We start from the raw sequence: 13212 nt of genomic DNA, 5'->3' as shown, positions 1-13212 counted from the left end.
ACTCTTATTCTGCAGAACAGACACAGTGACTGAAACTATGCTGCACGGTATGATGTGAACACGGCCTGCTCAGCTTTGTACATTTTCCCTGTAGTCCGGTGTGTTTCACGTTCCGTGTAAACGTGAAAGTTGTCCTGTTTCGAGCAATGGGTGAAATCATTTAGCAAAGTAAGAATCGAAATTGCAGTAATGTCAAGCAGTTCATGGTTATTTGACCAAATCATAAGCGAACATGTATGCTCACGCACTCACAGAACATTTGTAGCTGAAAAGAGTCTGAGAAGATAGCCTCAGCTTACCATTGATTTTTATCCGGATTGATGGGCTATCATTATCTGCTCCGAAATTGATATTGTAGCCGTCACATCCAAGCAGCCGTGCGAGTCCGAGAGGGATCATGGAACCCTTTTCACGTGACTTTCCATCCGTTGTCATGCAGGAGCTCAATTGGAAATGCAACAAAATGGGGCTGCTGGCGTAGCTGGTAGTTTGGCCGAGTGGTCTAAGGCGCTGGATTTTGACTCCAGGCTCGACCAAGGTGTGGGTTCGAATCCCACCACTGCCATTTCTCCTGATCAACTGCAAGGGCGCAGCTCGTTGTAGTGCTGTCTCCACCACTGATGCACTTCTGTTCAAAACAAAAATCGATTTGCTTCTCAGGGAATGAACTGTCGAGTTGGAAAGTGCCTAATTGTCTCTGCTGTCATGATCGTGTTCCCCTCCCGCGTGGAGCATTGCAAACAGTTCTACTGTTGCTTTATGTTCCAAGCATGTTGGGATTTTACTGGAACCGAATGGAGACTGCTATTTCATCGCTGTTGTGAAACAAAGTCCTGCGGTGAGTCGATTCATCGTTATTTGGCTTTCTGGCGAATGGGAAAATCGTTCCGATGAATTTTGATGTCATATGTTATTGAATTTCTCCAATTTCCTTTGTTTCTGTCCCGGAGACACCGGAAGGGAAAGGTAATCTAATCGAGACTGTGATTGGTGAAATTCACTTGTTGTGGCCCATTCTTATTATGTTCTTTCTTTCTCTCTTTTCAGCATTGTCTGGGAAATGGTGGTGCACTAAGGCTCCAGTATGATTGAAAGACTAGTTTGGAATTGCCCTGTTGTTCATCTGCAGCCTTTTACATGGACAAGAAAGGAGCTTTCTTGCTTGCTTTCCCATCTGCAAACCTGCCTTCGAATTTGTTTGAACAAACCTGCTCTCCTAGTGAAATGCAATGCATTTCCATTTGATTACTGTGCAGAGAATTGTAAAGATATTCTACAAACTGCTTATGATCATGTGCCATTCATTTTGAGAGTGTAGTTACCGATCCTTCCCCGAACAGCAAGACCGCATTTGCATTCCTTGCTCAGGCGGCCCGGTTCAAAGACAGGGAAGAAGCTGATGCGCTGGTGTCGCAGTACACCACGGATTCCTCAACTAGTCTGTCTGTCAAATGTAACCCCAAGGTCGTATCTGAAAGACCTCATTTGGAAGCTGTCTGTCGTTATTCAAAGTGCGAGAATTGGCAACAGAGGTCCTGAATCATGTTTTGGAGCAGTTCGCACGTTAGTGTCTCATTCAATCAGCAACAGCAATGAAAGAAATTGCACTCTCAGAGGAACGTCTGGACCTGTGCTTTCATAGCGTCGCTAGTATTAAGGTGCGCCCCCCAGATCTAAGCCATGTTGGGGAACTGAAACGGAGGAATCGACAAAGAGGCTGCAGAATAACATCGCATCCTTTTGGTTTTCTTTAAATCACTGATGAGCATGAAAATGTAAACGGGGAGAGCGAGTGGGAATTTGAGGCAGTTGCAGCTCTGGTGAAACTCCTTCTTTGTGAGTCACTCAGCAACAAGAGGCGTGAAGGTGACTCAGGCGTGAGAGCTCTTCACATCGAGAACAAAAAGTAAGCAAGTGCAGTTAGCACCTCTCCCGGAGTGGGGGTGGGGTGAGATAATTACATTTTGACTTCAGTTCCTCTGTTCAGAAACTGCCTTTTAAATTGAGGTGAACAGAAACTGCATTTCTAATAAGCACCATGGAATTTAGCAAGATTTTTTGAGTCGCTTCTCGTCGATTCCCACGCAGGTGTCCAACTCAGTTGGGGTCGATGTGGCTCATGTTCAGTTGTGAACATCCCTGCAGCCAATTGCACGGTTAAGGTAAAATGCAAGGAAAGTGGCATCTCGAACTGGCCCCAAGGTCAGAGCATCCTCACAATGTGATCTGTCGTTCTCGGATTGTAATGCTACCTCCGGTGTTAGGGTGGAGAACATTCTTTGGGACTCTTATTCTGCAAAACAGACACAGTGACTGAAACTATGCTGCACGGTATGATGTGGAACACGGCCTGCTCAGCTTTGTGCATTTTCCCTGTAGTCCGGTGTGTTTCATGTTCCGTGTAAACGTGAAAGTTGTCCTGTTTCGAGCAATGGGTGAAATCATTCAGCAAAGCAAGAATTGAAATTGCAGTAATGTCAAACAGTTCATGGTTATTTGACCAAATCATAAGCGAACATGCATGCTCACGCACTCACAGATACATTTGTAGCTGAAAAGAGTCTGAGAAGATAGCCTCAGCTTACCATTGATTTTTATCCGGATTGATGAGATAACATTATTTGTTATGAAATTGATATTGTAGCCGTCACATCCAAGCAGCTGTGCGAGTCGGAGAGGGACCATGGAAACGTTTTCATGTGACTTTGCATGTGTTGTTATTGCAGGAGCACAATTAGAAATACAAGAAAATGGGAAAGCCGATTGCCTGGTTGAGTGGCCTTGCGGTCTGTGGCGCTGGTTTCTAATTCCAATTCTGAAAGGTGGGTGTGTTCAAATCCCCCTCTTTGTCGTTTCAGCTTATCAACTCCTCTGCTGCTCCCTTTGTTGAAATGCTGCTTCGATCCCCGCTGCATCTTTGTTCAAAATGAAATTGGTTAGCTTCCAGGGGAATTAACTGTGGTGTGGAAACGTGCTGAGTCTTGCAAAGTTTCTCAGCTATCATGACGGTGTTCACCTCCCGCGCAGTAGGCCACAAACAGCTCGACTGTTGCTTTACGTCCCAGGCAAGTTGAGTTGTTACTGGACAAGAATAGAGACTATCATTTCATCGCTGTTGTGAAACAAACTCCTGCGGTGAGTCGATTCATCGTTATTTGGCTTTCTGATGAATTGGAAAATCATTCCAATGAATATGTTATTGAGTTTCTCCCATTTCCTTCATTTCCGTCCTGGAGACATCGGCATGTGAAACCAGAATTGATCCGTTCCCTGGCTACAGTCTGCGAAAACATTCCCATTCCGCTGCCCTTACAACAAACTGTGCATCGTTCCCCACTCTTTTCTCACATGAAAGACCTGTAGCCACAGCTCGTGACTGTTCTCCGGCCGAGTTCTGTACTCCTAGCAATGACTTGTGACTCAGTCCTCCCTATTTCCCTAGTAACGGCTGAAATCTCACCCCGACTCTGTTCTCCTCCCAACTGCCTGTGATAGCATCCCCGCTGCATATCGATCGCAACAGCCTTCCCCACACTCTACCCCTCGCCACGGCCTGTGAACCCATTCTCATTTTGTTCCTCTCGTAATGGCCAATGAACCCATCATCATTCTTTTCTCGCAGCAACGGCTCGGAAATCCATTTCATCTCTCTTCTACCACCAACGACGTGTGATCCCACCCGCACTGTGATGTCCATGGTCTGTGTATCCATATGCACGATTGTTCTCAGAGCCACGGTCTGTGAACCCATTCTCATCCTGCTTCCCTATCAATTTTCTGAACCCAATCCCATGTTTTTCTCCCCTCAACGACCTGTAATCCCATTCTGACTCTGTTGTCCAGGCATTGGCCTGTGATCCCGTTTCGTGACAGTTTTCGTAGCAATATGATGTGATCCCAGCCCCATTTTGCTTACGTCGCAACAATGTGTAACTCAGTCCCCACTCTGCCTCCCCAGGAATTACCTGTGAAACATTCCCCACTCTGTTCTACGACTGATGGCCTGTTAAATCATTCTGTTCCCTATCAAGAACCTGCAACCCCATTCCCAATCTGTTATCTTGGAAACAATCCGCGAACACATCACTCCATATGTTGCCCTAACAGCAGCTTGTGTCTTCATCCCTGCTGTTTTCCACGAACAATTACCTGTGATCTCTTCACGACAGAAGCAAAACCAAGCATCAGGTAATTCAGAGACATGGAGATTGGTAGATAGAGAGAGTGCAAGATGTAGAGTGAGTGAAGGAAAACGGCGGAGGATGTGTAAGACCAGAAGCGAGAGCAAAGACAGCGAAACTCAAACCCAATTCTCAAACCCGGTCGCCTCCACATCCTTGAGAAACAGGACTGGGGTTAAAACTTCGTGAGAAGATTTGTAACTCGGGTGCTCGTTGTGGTGGTTCTGTTGGCCAGGCTGCGAATTTTTTTGCAGACGTTTCGTCCCCTGCCTATGTGACATCCTCAGTACTTGGGAGCCTCCTGTGAAGCGCTCCTGTGATGTTTCCTCCGGAATTTATAGTGGTTTGTCTCTGCCACTTCCGGTTGTCACTTCCAGCTGTCCTTTGCAGTGCTCGGTATATTGGATCCAGGTCGATGTGCTTATTGATTGAATCTGTAGATGAGTGCATTGTCTCTAGGAATTCCCTGGCTGATCTCTGTTTGGCTTGTCCTATAATAGTAGTGTTGTCCCAGTCGAACTCAGTTGCTTGTCATCTGCGTGTGTAGCTACTCAGGATAGTTGGTCGTGTCGTTTCGTGGCTAATTGGTGTTCATGGATGCGGATCGTTATTTGTCTTCCTGTTTGTCCTATGTAGTGTTTTGTGCAGTCCTTGCATGGGAGTTTGTACACTGTGTTGGTTTTGCTCATGCTGGGTATCGGGTTCTTCGTTCTGGTGAGTCGTTGTCTGAGAGTGGCTGTTGGTTTTTGTGCTGCTATGCGTCCTTGTGGTCGCAGTAATCTGGCTGTCAGTTGTGAAACACTCTTGATGTATTGGTAGTGTGGCTAGTCATTTGCGTTGTGGCATGTCCTCGTTCCGTTGCCTTTCCCTTAGGCATCTGTTGATGAAATTGCGGGGTTATCCGTTTTTGGCGAAAACATTGTATCGGTGTTATTCTTCCTGTTTTTGTAGTCCTGATGTGCTGAAGTGTGTTGTGGACCTTTTGAAGTGTGTTTTGATGGAACTTATTTTGTGTGTGATGGGGTGGTTGCTTTCATAGTTCAGGACTTGGTCTGTGTGAGTGACTTTCCTGTATACCTTTGTGGTGAATTCTCTGTTTGGTGTTCTCTGTACCATCACGTCTAGGAATGGGAGTTGATTGTCCTTTTCTTCTTCTCTAGTGAATCGGATTCCTGTGAGGATGGCGTTGATGATCGGGTGTGTGTTCTCTATTTCTGTGTTTTTAATGATTACAAAGGTGCAATCCACATATCTGACCCAGAGTTGAATTTGCGGTTAGACAGTTTGTTCTAACCTTTGCATTACCGCTTCTGCTATGAGTCCAGAGATGGGTGAGCCCATTGGTGTACCGTTCATATATTTGGTTGTTGAATATGAAGCGTGTTGTGAGGCACCGATCTAGTAGTTTAACTATGCCATCCGTGTTGAAAGATTCAACGCCCTGTTGTCTGTTCTGTATGTCCAGCAGGTTGGCTATTGTTTCTCTGGCTAGGGTTTTGTCGATAGAAGTGAACAATGCCGTTACATCGAATGAGACCATCGTTTCTTCCTTGTCTATATGTATATTTCTAATGATGTCCAAGAATTCCAGCGTTGACTGTATAGAGTGTCTGGATCCGCTGATCAGGTGTTTTTATTTCTGTTGAAGTTCTTTAGCCAGTTTGTGTGATGGTGTCCCTGGTAGTGATACTCTGGGTCTGAGTGGGATGTCTGGTTTGTGCACTTTATGTAGTCCATAAAATCTGGGGGTGTTGTTGCTTTCAGGTTTCATTCTTTGTAGGTCAAACCTGGTTATCCCTTGACAGTTTTTCCTTTGACAGTTGAAGGCTGGTTATTTTCAGGCCCTGCAGAAGGTTCACTCTTTCAAATTTTGATGTGCTGTTTCGTTGAGGTCTCTATTCAATCCCCTGTGAAAGAAGATATAAGTGACATTGTCAGCTCAGGAAAGAAATTCACGAAAGAAAATCTGAGAACCTTAGAGGAGAACAAATTAATTGAGCAGAAGCCAAACTCAGGGAAAAAAGATTCCCCAGCACGTTCTGTCTCAAAGGTTGCCAGTGTTCAGGCACAACCGGAGAAGAGAGACCGACAGCCAGTGACCACCTCGACCTTTGGGCCACGTGTTCTAATTTATAATGTGTTGCTTGAAACAGGATAGAGAGTGGGTCCAGGTGACAAACTAATGAGTTCTCTAGCTTCCTTCCTCCACACTTCCCCGCTTCCTGGATTAAAAACCGTATGCAACAAATTCAGAATTTACATACTTTCCACTGTTTTGTTTCCAATTGTTTATGTCCTTTATTTTCTTTCAGTTGGAAGCTGGCCCCGGCACACACTTTATTTCTCTTCTCCGGGCTTAATGGCTCTGATATTGCATTGCTCCTGTGTTCCACCCTAACTTAGAGTTTTCTTTTTTTCTTGATACAAACCATTTATTGTTAAAGCCTGTTCAATGTCTAGCATTCCCAGATCTATTGAAACCATCTTGACGTCTCTCTCTCTCTCTCACTCTGCACCCCCTCTCCCTCTCTATCTACCCCCCTCGCCCTCCGAGTTTCTGATTATTTTCCAGCGTTTTCATGTAATCAAGGTGTGGATTTAAGATCAAGTAACTCGAAATGAAATATGCAGCTGATAACATGCTGTGTATGTAAACTGAGGCAAAATGCAACTTGACACAACAAACATTGCAGAACACACAGTTTGGGCACTTAGTTAGCATATTAGACCATAACATATAGGAGCAGATATTAGTCCATTCAGACCATCAAGTCGTCTATACATTTCAATCTTGCATGATACGTTTCCTCAACTCATTCTCCCGCTTCTCCTCGTATCCCTTGATTCTCAAGAACCTATCTATCTATCTCAGTCTTATACATACTCATCGGCCTGGCCTCCACAGCCTTCTGTGGCAATGAATTCCATAATCTCACCACTCATTTCATGAAGCATTTTATCCTTATCTCTGTTCTATTTGGTCTTCGCTTAACTCTAAGTCTATGCCCTCAGGTCCTAGTATCTCCAACTAATGGAAACATTTTCCCAACATCCACTCTGCCCAGGACATTCAGTATTCTGCACTTTTCAGTTAGATGCCTGTTCATCTCTCCAAACTCCACCGAGAATAGAATCGCATTAACCAAACAGTAAAACAGCAACTAATGAAGTTAGAAGACCCCATACAGACCACAAGCAAAACTAATACAATTTACGAAATAACGTGGAAGAACTGTAACAAACAATATATTGGACAAACAGGCACAAAACTAGCCCGACGATACATGAATGCCAACTATCCACAAAACGATATGATCCTCTCACTAGTATCCTTACAGATGAGGAAGGATACCACATCGACTGGAACAACACATCCATCTTAGGACAAGACAAACAGACGCAATCGAGAATTCCAAGAAGCTTGGAATTGCAGCCAGAACACTATCAACAAACAAATCGCGTTATCCCTATCTACCACCCCCTGAGGAAAATAACAAGAAATGACATCACCACAGGAAATAACATCACCAACCCAAAGAAACCCAAACATATAAATAGAAAACAGGAATCATGTTCACTGATTCGCCTGAGGCCCACTGAAGATTTACCAACAGAGTGATGAAACTACTGAAATGAACCTCCCAGCTCAAGCGTGCGAACCTAACTCCACATCCATGCCTCAGTCCTGAGAACATTCTCATGAACATCCTCTGAACACGATACAAGTGCAGTGGATTCCTCCTGAGATATGGTACACAAGACTGTCGAAAATAGTCCAATTGTAAGAATGTAGAATCTGTTTGTTTAGATATGAGAAATTGTGAGGAAACAAGTCACCAGCGGGTGTAGTTTGCAAGCCCACTCACGGCAACTCTGATGTGAAATAAAACATATGAGAAAAAATTTGTGTGTGATAAATAAAGGATGGCAATAATCTTCAGTGATCTTAATTTTACTCGCCCATTCTCGGCTCTTTTGTAAAGAAAGTTCAGAGAACATGAAACGATGCATCAAATATGTTCCATCGAACAAAATGAAACTTATCATGGTCTTCGATTAATTTACAGAATCCTTAGTTCCAGTGATTTCCTGGAAAACCATATCATTGCAAAAATTAGAGAAGGGTATGTATCTTTTTGCCAGAAAATAATAAATCAGTCGCTCATCTTTGTTTCATGCGTAAGAACATCCAGATTCTTCTGCACCACATTTTATTGCAGTTTCTCTCGATTTTACTAGTTTTCGGACTTTGACGCTTCCTACCGAATTCATGGCCTCACATACCCGTCAGGAAACTGCATCTGTCATTTTTTTTTCCTTACCCAGACGACCTACATACAGTATATCGCATTGCAGATTCCCCAACCTCATCACAAGATGTCCTGCAATCTATTGTGCATCATCAGCAAAACTGGACAAATTTCACTCTGCCACTTCATCAGGTCGTTAATACAGAGAAACATCATTGAAGCCACATGCCTGACATTACTGCATTTCACGATTTACATTTTACAACTTTAAAAATTACACATGATTCGGTGGCTTGTGTTCAGTAAATAATGGACAGTCAAAGGTCATTTATTACACAACACCATGAACTCTTAACTTGTTCAACGACGTTTTATTATTTGGCCCCATATTGAGTCTCTGCTAGAAATAGAAACAGAGTTCATCTATCTGCTTCCTTGATAAAATCTTCATGTCATGTCAGCAAAAAATCTCTGGCAAATTGCCAAAGTGTGATTTTCCTTTCAACGAAAGATGTTGACTGAGTTTACAATTATCTTTTCTCAACTATCTGCTTTACTTCCATTACAATGGTCTCCAGCATTTTCAAATTCACAGAAATGGCACTGGTGCAGATGGAAGCCATTTGGGCCATCCCGTCAGCGTCAACGTTCAATGAGATGCTGGCTGATTTGTTTAATCCTCAACTCTGAAAATGTGTTGCTGGTTAAAGCACAGCAGGTTAGGCAGCATCCAAGGAACAGGAAATTCGACGTTTCGGGCCAGGGCCCATCATCAGGAATGAGGAGAGTGTGCCAGGCAGGCCAAGATAAAAGGTAGGGAGGAGGGACTTGGGGGGGCGATGGAGATGTTATAGTTGGAAGGAGGTCAAGGTGAGGGTGATAGGCTGGAGTGGGGTGGGGGCGGAGAGGTCAGGGAGAAGATTGCAGGTTAGGAGGGCGGTGCTGAGTTGAGACAACCGACTGAGACAAGGTGGGGGGAGGGGAAATGTGGAAACTGGAGAAATCTGAGTTCATTCCTTGTGGTTGGAGGGTTCCCAAGCGGAAGATGATGCGCTCTTCCTCCAACCACCGTGTTGTTATCTTCTGCCGATGGAGGAGTCCAAGGACCTGCATGCCCTCGGTGGAGTGGGAGGGAGAGTTAAAGTGTTGAGCCACGGGGTGGTTGGGTTGGTTGGTCTGGGCGTCCAAGAGGTGTTCCCTGAAGCGGTCCGCAAGTAGGCGGCCCGTCTCCCCAATATAGAGGAGGCCACATCGGGTGCAGCGGATGCAATAGATGATGTGTGTGGAGGTGCAGGTGAATTTGTTGCGGATATGGAAGGATCCCTTGGGGCCTTGGAGAGAAGTAAGGGAGGAGGTGTTGGCGCAAGTTTTACATTTCCTGCGGTTGCAGGGGAAGGTGCCGGGAGTGTAGGTTGGGTTGGTGGGGGGTGTGGACCTGACGAGGGAGTCACGAAGGGAGTGGTCTTTGCGGAACGCTGATAGGGGAGGGGAGGGCAATATATCCCTGGTGGTGGGGTCCGTTTGGAGGTGGACCTCTGGTTAAACAATCTGCCCTGATTTACAAATTTGATTTGCCGATGACGATTCTGCTTCAAAAACACTTCATCAGCTGTGATCCATTTGGCGCTGGCAGGCACTATACAAACGAAACGACATCTTTCTTTCTCGATCCATTATCAAGTTTATTAATCTCAATGCGCATGAAAATGGATTCTTCCCATCCACTCTACCCAACATCAATGTGTGTCGTTCAGTTCAACTCCCATCAGCTTCCTCCGTTCTTAACAAATATATATGGAAAGCAAATATTGAGATCATTGTGCAGACAGAGCAAGCCAAGAAGCAGTCTTTCAGGTTGGAAGCCTCCATTCCAGAAGCAATGCTAAGGGTCACCACGCCCCACGTAGCTGCGGCTGAGGGGATAAGGTGATGCGTTAGCAATCCTTCCGGGGTTTCTCTGCATTGGTTCTAATTCTATCGGCTACAACTTCGCAATTTGAGTTTCGACTTACCTCCTGCGGTACGAATTATTTTTCAAACTTCAAAACCCAGTCGCATCAAACAGTTCTGGACATTTGTCAACATTTAGGAAACTCGAGGTCTGAACCACAAATACACTCCTGTTTCTCTTTCGACAGATACTGCTCGATTGTCGAATATCTGCAGTAATTCTTGCATTTATTCTGCGCACGTGCTGCCTTCCATTCAAAAATCTTCAATCCCAGTGCTCAGGTAACTGGCCCTGGTGAGTGACAACACTTCCTACTGTTTATCAAATTGCCCATCCTCACTGCTCCTTCCAACGTCTTTATGAACAGTCAGTGGAAATATATGGCTCACCTTTCATCCAAAAAAAGACCTTACCTCCCTCAGCAATCTGTCCAGAAAAGGGAATTTCCTCATGCCTGGTACTGTTGTAAGGCGGAGGTTTGTGAAGTGAATTTGGGAAAACATTATCAGTTGGCAGGTGGATTTTTTATAATGAAATACAACAGGAAATCTAGTGTGCACTTTTGAAAATCTTTACGACCAGATTGGGAAGCAGAATTAGAGGGAAATGCAGTGTGAACCGCCCAACTGAGCAGAGACAGTCCAGTCATCGGTCCCTTCGTTAAGACGCCGGACCATTGACTGATATTCTTCAGACATGCTCAGATCTGAGATATTCCTAGACATCACGAATTTAAACATCATCTCGGTTTTGGAACAATGAGAAAGCTCTGGTACAGACAAGACACTGAATGGTTCAAACGGATACAGTCCTGGTTATAGAAGAGCCAGTTACCGGTGACATGAATGTGTCTGCAGATGGTGCGATCAGACTGTGACCTTGTCTCCACAATGAATATATCAGATTTTATTTTGGGCAAGTAATAGTCATAGAGGAAAATTGACATTCAGGGATTGGAAGGCCAAACTTGAAATCAGTGACAGCCAGTTTTACAGGGCCATGCAAGCTCTGGATTCAACAGTTTCTCTGCCGAAATTGGTCAACACTTGCGGCTGTTAAACGAAAGGTCGGTTGTTTGAGATCTTCAGGCGCGGATCTATGACTGTTCTCACTTCATCCGCCTACTTTCCTGCACAGTTCTGGGTTTTAAATTGGATCAGCAAAATGTTCCCTAAAACAGTAATCTTATCCGGAACCACAAACGGGTTTCTGTATTCTTTTAATGGCTAATGTTATAGACTGCGGATTTCGGGACACTGAAAGAAAAACAGAAACTTCTGGGGAAATCCACCAGGTTTTGCATTACCTGTGGGGGAAAGCAAACTTCTGATAATGATTTGAAGAAACTTTGAAACATTGTCTCTGAATCTGTCTCCACAGATGCTGCAAGGCCTGTTGAGTTATTTTTCCTGCAATTTCTGCTTTTGTTTTTAACTCTATGTCCATTACATCTATTGGCATGGAGGATCCAGTCCCACCATATACCGACATTTAGCCCTTTCGGAAGCTTTGATGTTTAAATTCAAATGAACCCAGCAATGATTAACTCTGCCTCAGCTCCACGGAGAAAGAGAGAACTGGAAAGGTATACTGCTGGCGTGGTTCTGCTGCGTGGCCAAATAGTTAAAGTGTTCGACTTGAAATCCATTGGGAATTCCCCACGGAGGCTGGAATCCTACCAACTACGGCTGAGTGCAGAGAAAACCGAAGTTTCCTACCCATCCTTTTGTTTGGGATCAAATCAGGGCGTGAGGATTCAATTGATCCAGGTAAGGATTGGTGCGAATCTCCAGCACACTCATCAAACCGTTCAGTTGCACATATACATGGGCAAATACATTTGAACTGATGGACCACAAAATTGGAAAAGAGATGTGAACAGTGCAAGTGCCAAAAGACATTTTCTGTTCTGTAGACCTGTGACCAACTGCAGTTACTAGACAACTTTTGCAAAATGTACCTGAGCTGGCAAGGGGTGGAACTGATTCTACCCGAACTGTGTTCCAGATATGTTATCGATTGGAACATTGGGATTGGGTATAACTGCCAAAGTGCATCCTATGAGAATCGGGAAGATAAGATCCTGGTATCGCTTTACCGTGCCGTGTGAAATCACATACCTTCTCAATACTCGGTGTTTGATATTCCATAGCCCCGATTTCAGGTAATCATTGGATTTACGATCTTCCTGTGTTTATATCAAACAGCTCAGTGACTTCAGAATTGGATGGTCAGAAGGAGATGGAGATGAGACAGGCAGAGAAACAAAACGAGACCCGACGTGAAAGTGTTTCGAGTTTGCTGTGTGTCAGTTGATTTAAATGAGGGTTATTTGCTTGTCGCTGTTCTTTCAGATTCCGAGGTGCCACAGGTCGGTGGATTTTGGGAGATTGAACATTACACATGAACAACCTGTGGGATTATTACAGCTCACTGTCGATTTTATATCACAGCTCACTGCAATGTTTTATATTAACTGGAAAATGGGCTTGCGTTCAACCTAAAGCTGTGTTTTGTCGAACAAACTTTAAACACGAAGCACATGGAACGTGTATAATCCTACGACCTCTGCCCCTCTGGGGAGATGTGTCCGTATATCTTCCACTGTGGCTGAAAATGAGGATGAGTTTCTCAAGGGGGTTACAACATAATATGAAACTGTGTTGCTGGAAAAGCGCAGCAGGTGAGGCAGCATCCAAGGAGCTGCTGCGCTTTTCCAGCAACACATTTTCAGCTCTGATCTCCAGCATCTCACTTTCTCCTACAACATAGTATGACCATGTCAAACTTCAGTCCCATTATTTTATCACTTAAGATCACAGAGAGAATT

At 44.5% G+C, this 13212-nt stretch overlaps 1 non-coding gene across 1 annotated transcript; it reads left to right on the top strand.

The window, feature by feature from the left end:
* Positions 1-483: 483 nt before the first annotated feature.
* Positions 484-565, top strand: trnaq-uug (transfer RNA glutamine (anticodon UUG)). Its single transcript has one exon. It is a non-coding gene; the product is annotated as a tRNA-Gln (tRNA).
* Positions 566-13212: the final 12647 nt, after the last annotated feature.

Source organism: Hemiscyllium ocellatum, chromosome 38 (genome assembly GCF_020745735.1).
Source record: "Hemiscyllium ocellatum isolate sHemOce1 chromosome 38, sHemOce1.pat.X.cur, whole genome shotgun sequence".
Taxonomy (NCBI): Eukaryota; Metazoa; Chordata; class Chondrichthyes; order Orectolobiformes; family Hemiscylliidae; genus Hemiscyllium; species Hemiscyllium ocellatum.
Note: the sequence above shows the minus strand (reverse complement) of the source record. Positions and strands in the feature narration are given on the sequence as shown.